This window comes from Hyla sarda, chromosome 4, assembly GCF_029499605.1.
Source record: "Hyla sarda isolate aHylSar1 chromosome 4, aHylSar1.hap1, whole genome shotgun sequence".
Classification (NCBI taxonomy): domain Eukaryota; kingdom Metazoa; phylum Chordata; class Amphibia; order Anura; family Hylidae; genus Hyla; species Hyla sarda.
Window position 1 is genome coordinate 328041819 of NC_079192.1, and position 9938 is coordinate 328051756.

A 9938-nucleotide genomic window follows, 5' to 3' on the forward strand; every position below is an offset into this window, starting at 1 on the left:
TGTCAGTAGAGTATAATGTGCTAAGACGAAGGGTGTATAGCCGAAAAGCGTCCATGCTTACTGATTGTTGTTTGCTGGCTGATATCCCGCTTGCATGCGGTTTTTATGGGATCCGAATAAACAGAATTCATTGACACCACTGGCTACCTTTTCTGTTTGTTGCCATAGTGTTTTTACACCATTTCTACCATTAGGGCCCAATGGTAGATAGATAACATTACAGTGCATAGTTTATTTTATTCTATTTTATGTATTTTATTTGTGAATCTATCATATGCTCTTATATTGTTACATAACTGTGCAATAAATATTATATCATTTTCAGACCTTTTGTCCTCATTGTGTACCATATGGTTTGGTAAAATCCTTGAGATATGGTTAATATATTTTAATATTTACTATACAAATCTGTTTAACTTTCTGGCACCAGTTGAATGAAAAAAAAAGTTTTCCACCGGAGTACCCCTTTAAACCTGGAACACCAAAAGTGGATCATACTTGTATATTTCAGTGCTTATATAGTGCCTTTTGTGGGTTATAAAATAACTACTTGGTACAATGGATGAACTTCAAACAATCCACACAGCCAGCCATACACAGAACGGGTAAAACTGTTCATATTCCACAAAGGGCTGGGGATGTCAAATATAGTCGTAAACCCAGTAACATGGTCAGTAAAGATAGTTAAATCCCTAAATTTCAAGAAAAGGGGTGCAACCATAAAATACATGTATTGAAGGGCACCTTAGGTATCTGAAGCTATAAAATGATATAAACATTTTTTATACTGATATAGATCATGTTTAAAGGGAACTCATTGGCAAAATTCACCAACTCTGCCCAACATCCTAATGATTAAGAGACCTAAAAAAGGTGGGAATAAAAATACAGCTTGTCCTACAGAAAACAAGCACTAATATGGCTATTCTGATGTTATGGCTATTGAAAAGTTTAAAAAGTCATGTCTCTCAGAAAGTGGGATTAAAAAAATAGAAGGCCCAAATAGTCAGTGGAATCAGACCATTGATGAATCATTTTAGCACTAACGTTGCAAAAGCATAAACCCTTTAGTGCAATTCCACTGACAAGAGACCCTGATACATTTTTAAAATAAACTTAAATTTATGGGGGTTGTCTCCAGTAACACAACATATTGCCCTTTGAAATGGGAAAATTGCAATTTTTACTCTGTAGTATTTATTATGCCCTAGTAGGTGTTTTTCTTCCTATTTATACTATAGACTTTTGAGGTTTTCAAGGATAGAATAGCCATACAAAAAGCCAGTTCGAAATGGGATGATTTTTCCCCCACAAAGCCATTTTTAGAAATAAATTGCTGCCTAAAAACATTTAGGTAATATAGAAGGGAGCATATGATGCGTGTAGACCTATGTGTAATATTCAATTGGCAATAGGAAAAAACACTAGGATACTAAAAACATACTTTTATTGGTGTACATTTGTTATATAGGCACAAACAATTCACACATTTAAACAATAGAAGGTACAATGAAATGTTTGTAAAATTCTTCACAAACCTAGCTTGTCCTATTTTGAGGATAGTTTGCTAGAGTAAGGCTATACTGGCCCTACTGGTCGCATAGGGCCCCCTACCTGTTACTGCAGGGAGGCCTTCCTAGAGAACGCCAACCTGCAACAGGAACCTCCTATCTCTCCCTGGTTCTGGAGGGAATGGAGGTACCGGGTGCAGTACATATAGCACGTCACCAGCAAAAAATCAGCCGGTTTGCGGACCTCAGCTGAATTATTCGGTGAGTATACAACTGTAAGCACATCAAATTGTTACAATGATTGCATACAGATATAGTACAAATTAGAACCACATATTTCCAACGCGTTTCGTTTCGGCACAATTTCAAGCGTCGCAACTCTTCAGGGACAAGTGTTTGGAGAGCAGGAGTATAGTTTCTCCCGTCACCTATCTCACTGAATGGCAGTATGATCGTGATACGACATAGAGGTATAGATAGATATTCTGGTGTGCTTAGATAATGAAGGCTCAGATGAAGTTATGTGGGTAATGGTCCAAGGGCTTGTGTTCCCTCTTGTATATAGATAAATACCGTCCTTAGATTGGTACTGCAAATGTGTAGGTGCAGAGGCGATACTTGCACGGATACAGTAGTTTAATATGATTTTAGTTTGTATTGTTGTAGGCTGGTAGAGGTAAGCCTAGTATGTGAGGGCACAGGGCATTTACCCACAGGATGATGTTCCCACATTAAGAATAGGGCAATATCATATGGCGTCCTTGGGATAGTTTAGGGAGCCATTAGGATGCAGGTACCTGCAGTTAGCTGATTCGGTGGTCAGCAAATGCAGGGGTGCGAGATGCCGCGCCATCCTGCACCCCTGCATTTGCTGACCACCGAATCAGCTAACTGCAGGTACCTGCATCCTAATGGCTCCCTAAACTATCCCAAGGACGCCATATGATATTGCCCTATTCTTAATGTGGGAACATCATCCTGTGGGTAAATGCCCTGTGCCCTCACATACTAGGCTTACCTCTACCAGCCTACAACAATACAAACTAAAATCATATTAAACTACTGTATCCGTGCAAGTATCGCCTCTGCACCTACACATTTGCAGTACCAATCTAAGGACGGTATTTATCTATATACAAGAGGGAACACAAGCCCTTGGACCATTACCCACATAACTTCATCTGGGCCTTCATTATCTAAGCACACCAGAATATCTATCTATACCTCTATGTCGTATCACGATCATACTACCATTCAGTGAGATAGGTGACGGGAGAAACTATACTCCTGCTCTCCAAACACTTGTCCCTGAAGAGTTGCGACGCTTGAAATTGTGCCGCAACGAAACGCGTTGGAAATATGTGGTTCTAATTTGTACTATATCTGTATGCAATCATTGTAACAATTTGATGTGCTTACAGTTGTATACTCACCGAATAATTCAGCTGAGGTCCACAAACCGGCTGATTTTTTGCTGGTGACGTGCTATACGTACTGCACCCGGTACCTCCATTCCCTCCAGAACCAGGGAGAGATAGGAGGGTTCTGTTGCAGGTTGGCGTTCTCTAGGAAGGCCTCCCTGCAGTAACAGGTAGGGGGTCCTATGCGACCAGTAGGGCCAGTATAGCCTTACTCTAGCAAACTATCCTCAAAATAGGATAAGCTAGGTTTGTGAAGAATTTTACAAACATTTCATTGTACCTTCTATTGTTTAAATGTGTGAATTTTTTGTGCCTATATAACAAATGTACACCAATAAAAGTATGTTTTTAGTATCCTAGTGTTTTTTCCTATTGCTAAAAACATTTAGGGAAATTTTCTTTAAAGAAAATCTGAATATTTGGTAGTAGTGTGGGTGAACATCTTTACAAAGAGGGGTCACTTACGTAAATCTGTTCAGTATATGCAGAGTTTTTGCACTGTAATGTTCCTGCTGCATTCAGCTCCAGCGCGCAATGGAGGCAGGGAGCAGGCTCACCCAGCTTCCCTGCTTCCTCCATATTCTTTATCCGGCCCACTCCTTTCATTAATATGCTATTGAATGACCTAGGTGAGCGCTCTGCTTTCTGTGGGCTACTGTTGAGACACTATTGATACACAAGGTTTAAACAAGTGCACTTAAAATGTTCAAGCTTTCATGATTCCACCAATGCCACAGAATGTATCACAGTCACTTTTCTTTTTGGGGTTCACAAACTGTTAAAACTAGTTCTTACCAAATCTTATCAATATAACGTTGACAAAAATGTGTCACATTTATTTTGTATCATTAATTTCTTTTAATAAAATATTCATTTAAAGACAGTTTATATCAAATTGAGCTTTTTGAGGATCTCTGAGAAACGGAGGGGGGAGGAAGAGGGAGAACAGTCTGTAGGAGAAAAAAAAGGTCCCATAAAGAGCAGTCTTTGAGAGAGAAGGGACATGGGAGAAGTGTGTGTGGGAGAAAGAATGGAGTCTTTTGGTCGGATTTAGAGTCTAAATTAATTATAGGTCTGTTTTGAGATGAGATTTAATGTGGTTTGCTCTGAGGACCATTTTTTTTGTACTCAACATCTTCATGATATCTGCCATACATAAATGGTGCATGTGTGCTGAGGAAGTATGGAGCTGGCTCAGGAGCTGGAGCTTGCTGGATCTATTGTTAATTTTAGAACATGTTTAGAACATGTTCCAGAAATTGAAATAATGGTGTGTAATGACAACATGAATTTGTAATACCTTTGATAGAATGACAGGTTTACTTTTAGATTTGACAGATTTGTTTCCAAATGTAATTTGTAATTTGTAAAGGCTTTGAATAGACAACTGTATGTACTGCATTGCATTTTATACCATGCAAATCTATCAAGTCAAATCAATGGGCATTCAGATCTGAACATTTGAAATTAGTTTGAAAACATAACTTCTTCTTAATAAATAAAATAAATACAAACAACCCAGACTATTATAGGCTCACTGTACCCCTTGTTACGTTCCTTGAGGGGTATAGTTTCCAAAATAGTATGTCAGGTGGTTTTTTGCTGTTCTGGCACCATAGGGGCTTCCTAAATGTGACCTGCCCCCCAAAAACCATTTCAGAAAATTCGCTCTCCAAAATCCCATTGTCGCTCTTTCTCTTCTGAGCCCTCTAGTACGCTCGCAGAGCACTTTATATCCACATATGAGGTATTTCCTTACTCGAGAGAAATTGGGTTACAATTTTTGGGGGGGATTTCTCTCCTTTTACTTCTAGTAAAAATTCAAAAATGGCTCTACAAGAACATAATTGTAAAAAATTAAGATTTTGAATTTTCTCCTTCACTTTGCTGCTATTCCTGTGAAACACCTGAAGGGTTAACAAACTTTCTGAACGTCATTTTGAATACTTTGAGGGGTGCAGTTTCTATAATGGAGTCTTTTATGGGGTATTTCTCACAGAAAGGCCCCTCAAATCCACTTCAAACTTAACTGGTCCCTAAAAAAAAATCAGATTTTGATTTTTCTTTGAAAATTTTGAAAATTGCTGCTATACTGAAGTCCTCTAATGTCTTCAATAAGTAAAAACTTGTCAACTTTATGATTCCAACATAAAGTAGACATATTGTATTTGTGAATCAATATATAATTTATTTAGAATGTCCATTTTCCTTACATGCAGAAAGTTTCAAAGTTAGAAAAATGCTAAATTTTCTAAATTTTCATGAAATTTGGGGATTTTTCCCCAAGAAAGGATGCAAGTAATGACGAAAATTTACCACTTTGTTAAAGTAGAATATGTCACGAAAATACAATCTCGGAATCAGAATAAAAGGTAAAAGCACCCCAGAGTTATTAATGCTTAAAGTGACAGTGGTCAGAATTGCAAAAAAGGGCTGAGTACTTAAGGTGAAAATGGGCCTAAGGGGTTAAAAATAAATCACAGTAATAAATATAGGACCTTTTTAGCTTTTTAGAATAAGCCAGTGATTGATACAGTGAAATATTAATTGTCCATATACAGAGAAATATATATTTTAAGATTTTATGATTTGAGATACATACCCAACAAACTATACAATAAAAAATAATGCATACAATGTACAAATCCAAATACAGTAACCCCCCCGACCTACGATGGCCCCGACATATGATGAAATCGACATACGATGCTTTTATATGTCGGGGCCATCGCATTACCTGCTATCCGACAGCGCAAAATGCTTAAGCTGCTGTCGGATAGCAGTTTAAGCATCCCGGACAGGTTCACTCACCTATTCCCGCTGCTCCAGGTCCACTTCGGGATCCTCCGGCGTCTTCCGCATCTTCTCCACGGTCCGGGCTTCGCTTTAAGGCGTCGTTATTAAGTCACTACGCACGCCATGCCGGCGCAGCAGCGTAATTACGTCACCAGAAAGAGAGGCCCGGACCCTGCAGAAGATGGGGAAGAAGCCGGAGGATCCTGAAGAAGACACCGGAGCAGCGGGACAGCATCGGGAGCAGTGAGGATGCGGTCCGGAGCGGCGGGGACAGGTGAGTATAACTTCCTATACTTTACATTGCATGGATCCCTCAACATACGATGGATTCCACAAACGATGGCTCGTTTGGAACAAATTACCATCGTATGTTGAGGGACCACTGTAATAAAAAATAAAAAATTATATTTATAAATATATATATATATATATATATATATATGTATATATATATAGAAGGATTAAGGGTTGGAACAGTACTTCAAAGTCCAATATCTAATAGCTGCCAGTGGCCTGAGCCCAGGTCCAGGGGCTATAGACAGAAATATAGAAGAAAATGAAGAATGGCCGCAGCAAAAATCCAGTGCAAAAATGGTGTGCAACGTTTCAACTGCCCATGCAGCCTTTTTCAAGCAACAATACAAGTGACCAAATACAGAGTATATATCATGTGAAAATCTCAAACAAATTCATTACAAATTTTAGATAATTAGAAAAAAATCAACAATAATATAGTGTACAAAAATATACAATATTAACAATAAGAGAGCGTACATAAAGTGCATATATATAAGATATCATACAACCAATGTAAGGTGCAGTATCAATATATATACTGTAAAGAAGATAAAATACGCTCATTAAGGTGCAGGTGTTGTTAAAAACATTAATTGGACTCGTTGGTGAGACAATGGCGGCTGCACTTACCAGTCGTAAACGTTAGAGCCCACGTGGGGTATACAAAGTATTACTATCTTCATCCGGTATGCGAGCGTATTAGACCCGAGTACAGCACTCGGGCATTATCGGCGCTCCCATAGAAATGAATATAGTGCTTGTCGTCATGCTTTGTCGGGCTGTGTGCCAGATTCTGGTGCATTGCGCCAGAAATTATGTGTGCGCCAGAATCTGCGCCAGAATTGAAAAAAAAAACCTGACTAACTCTCCATTTTGCTGAGAAAACCCAAAAGGGCTGTGGCTGTTGGGCAAAGTGGGTGTGGTCACCGAAATGGGGGCATGCCCCCGACATTTTCAACAAAAATCCAACATATTTACTAAATGTTTACACAGAAAATGTGGTGGATTTGAGCTGAGGAAAACCTGACAGATCAGAGCATGTGTAAAAAAAAAAAAAGCAAAATGTAGGGAAACCTTAGTAAATACAGTGGGAAAAAAATTGTAGGGAATTAAAACCCACATGGAAAACTACACTCCACTTTTAGTAAATGAGGGCCAATATGTTTTTGTGGCTTTTTGTGAAAATGTCGGGACACGCCCCTTTGGGTGGTCACGTCCCTTTTTTCCTGATGACCACGCCCCTCTTTTCGGGTTTTCTAAGTAAAATGAAGAGTTGGTTGTTTTTTGTTTCCATTCTGGCACAAATTCTGGCGCAGACAGAATTTCTGGTGCAATGCGCCAGAATCTGGCGCACAACCTGACAAAACATGTCGGGTTTACAACAGTAAATCAGGGCCATTGTGTTTGCAAATTTATATCCCTTATATTTAATGGTATCAAACATGCCTGCTAGGTTTTACATGTCAGCTGTGATGAAAATTCATTTAGCTTTGAAGCTAAAGTTTTCCTTTTGGAAGTAGAGAAAAAGATTTTTCAGAAATGAAATAATATCTTCCTTTTTATCTTCTGAAACAGTGCACTCCTTCTGTAAAAATCAGGAAAAATGATTAGTCACTAATAGTATCATTTATGTATTCAGACAAAAATAACGTATATAGGGGGGGATTTATCAAAGGATTTAGACTGGTTTTTCCTGTCTAAATTTGTAGCACAGAAAGTCACAGTCTAAATATGTGCGACTTTTTTGCAATTTTTGCTTTAGAGGATTTTTAGAACATGATGCATTCTAGTCTATTTTAGACAGAAAACGCATTGGTGCTGAATTTATCAAAAGCGACTTTTCAGGGACAAGTCGCATCAGCTGAAAGTACGCTGAAATGTCAGACCATGCTGGAGCAGGTTTAAATGCGGTCTAAAGCATAGATCTGTGCGAAGTCTGTGCGCAGAATTTATCAAGAGCCATGCAACTTTTGATAAATTAGGGCACAATAGACCAGCCTCATGCACTGTAGTTTGGTCTATATTGATGTGGGACATAGACAGCTTTGATAAATCTCCCCCATAGACTCAAGCACATGGCTGGAGATTTCTCATTAAAGGGGTACTGCAGCTAAATGAACTTATCTCCTATCCACAGGATAAGGGATAAGTACCTAATCGCAGGGGGGTTTGACCACTGGGATCTCCCGCGATCTCCAGAATGGGACCCGTCTCGCTAAGTGAGAAGTGTGTGTCATCTACTGCTAGACGGCATACACTCCATTCATTTCTATTGGAGTGCTGATGATGCCCGAGTTCTTGACTCAGGTCTCTTCTGAGTTTGCTTAGAAATCAATAGAGCATGTGCCGTCTACCACACGTGCTCCTCACTCAGAGCCGGGTCTTGTTCTACTTATCCCCCATCCTGTGGATAGGTGATAAGTTAGTTTTGGCTGCAGTACCCCTTTAAAGTCTGTATAGGAGTCTAATAGAGCCTGTAACACGGTGCATAGATGCTGTCTTCATGTATTGATCCTAAGGACCAATACAGGCTCCATGTATCTTCATGCAGTCTTCGAGCTCAGGGCTCTACCATGTGAATGAGCCCTTAGGCTACATGCACATAAATGGAGACCTCTATGCTTCTATTTTATTTAGAGGCACACTGACTGCCATTTTAATGCCTTTTAATGGGTTATTCATTCCTAGAAACATTTTATGCATGAGATTTACCACAACCTGTGCAGATAACAAGTGGACTAGTTTGCCCATAGCAACCAATCAGATTGTCATTTTTTTTCAGAGCCCGTTTTAAAAATAAAAGAAGCAATCTGATTGGTCTCCATGGGCAACTGGTCAACCTTTCCTCTGCGCAGGTTTTGAGGAATCTCCCCAATGATCCCCATCCCACAGCACATAGTGGCAGTGACCTAAAGATGAATACCCCCCAAAAAAATATCAGCAACTATTTAATTCTAAATGTTTTACATTTCTTTTTTTTTTACAAAATATAGGACATTTTGATTTTTGTTGTAATTTATGTGATTAACCTATTGTTTCCCCTTATTGAGAGAATCTTTGCTAAACAGGCGACAGAAGGGAGCAGAAAAGCAGCTGACAGTGCAGCTGTTCTTTTTCCCATACAATGCTAAAGTATGGGCCGTGCCTAGCAATGGCTCTTTAGGAATCAGGGGGAGGGGTCGCATGTTTAGCAAGATTTTCTCAATGTAGGGGCCACCATAATCGATTAATAAAATGAATTATGAGACACCTTAAAATCTCCCACATTTTGTAATAGAAAACACATTTTAATGACAATTGACCTAAAAGACTCCTACTTACACCATTCTGAAGTTTAGACAGGCTTTTATTAAGTTTTTCTAGATACAGGCTCTTAATATTACAAGTTTTTTCTAGTGATTTTCGAGCTCTGCAGGAAATTTCAGCAACAGTTTCACCCTGAAAGAAATACAATAACACTGATAAAAATTTTGTTTTAAGATGATCACACATTTACATGTTTAATGTTTACATATGGCTCCATATCAAAATGACTGTAGGGCTTCCTTCTTAATATTTAGTTTTTTTGCACTTTTTTTTGCTTATGAAACATTTAAGCATTTGTCATAGCTGGTTTTACAAACCCATAGCAAAAACACCACTGACCCTAAACACACCACTAAAACATCACAAAACAAAATACATTGTAAGTATTGCATTGTATTGCCTTATAGAATTTAATGTATCAACTTGCTGCACAAAAATGCCCAAAAAATATTGTTGGAAACATGAAAAAATTATATCCTAAGGCTATGTTTACACAGTGTACAATGAAAGCAAAAACAAAAAAAGACTGTAAAATAGGAATAAAATGTGTCCCTATTTTTAATAGTGTGCACAATAAAAATGGATGAAAAGTGTCTGTGTACACAGT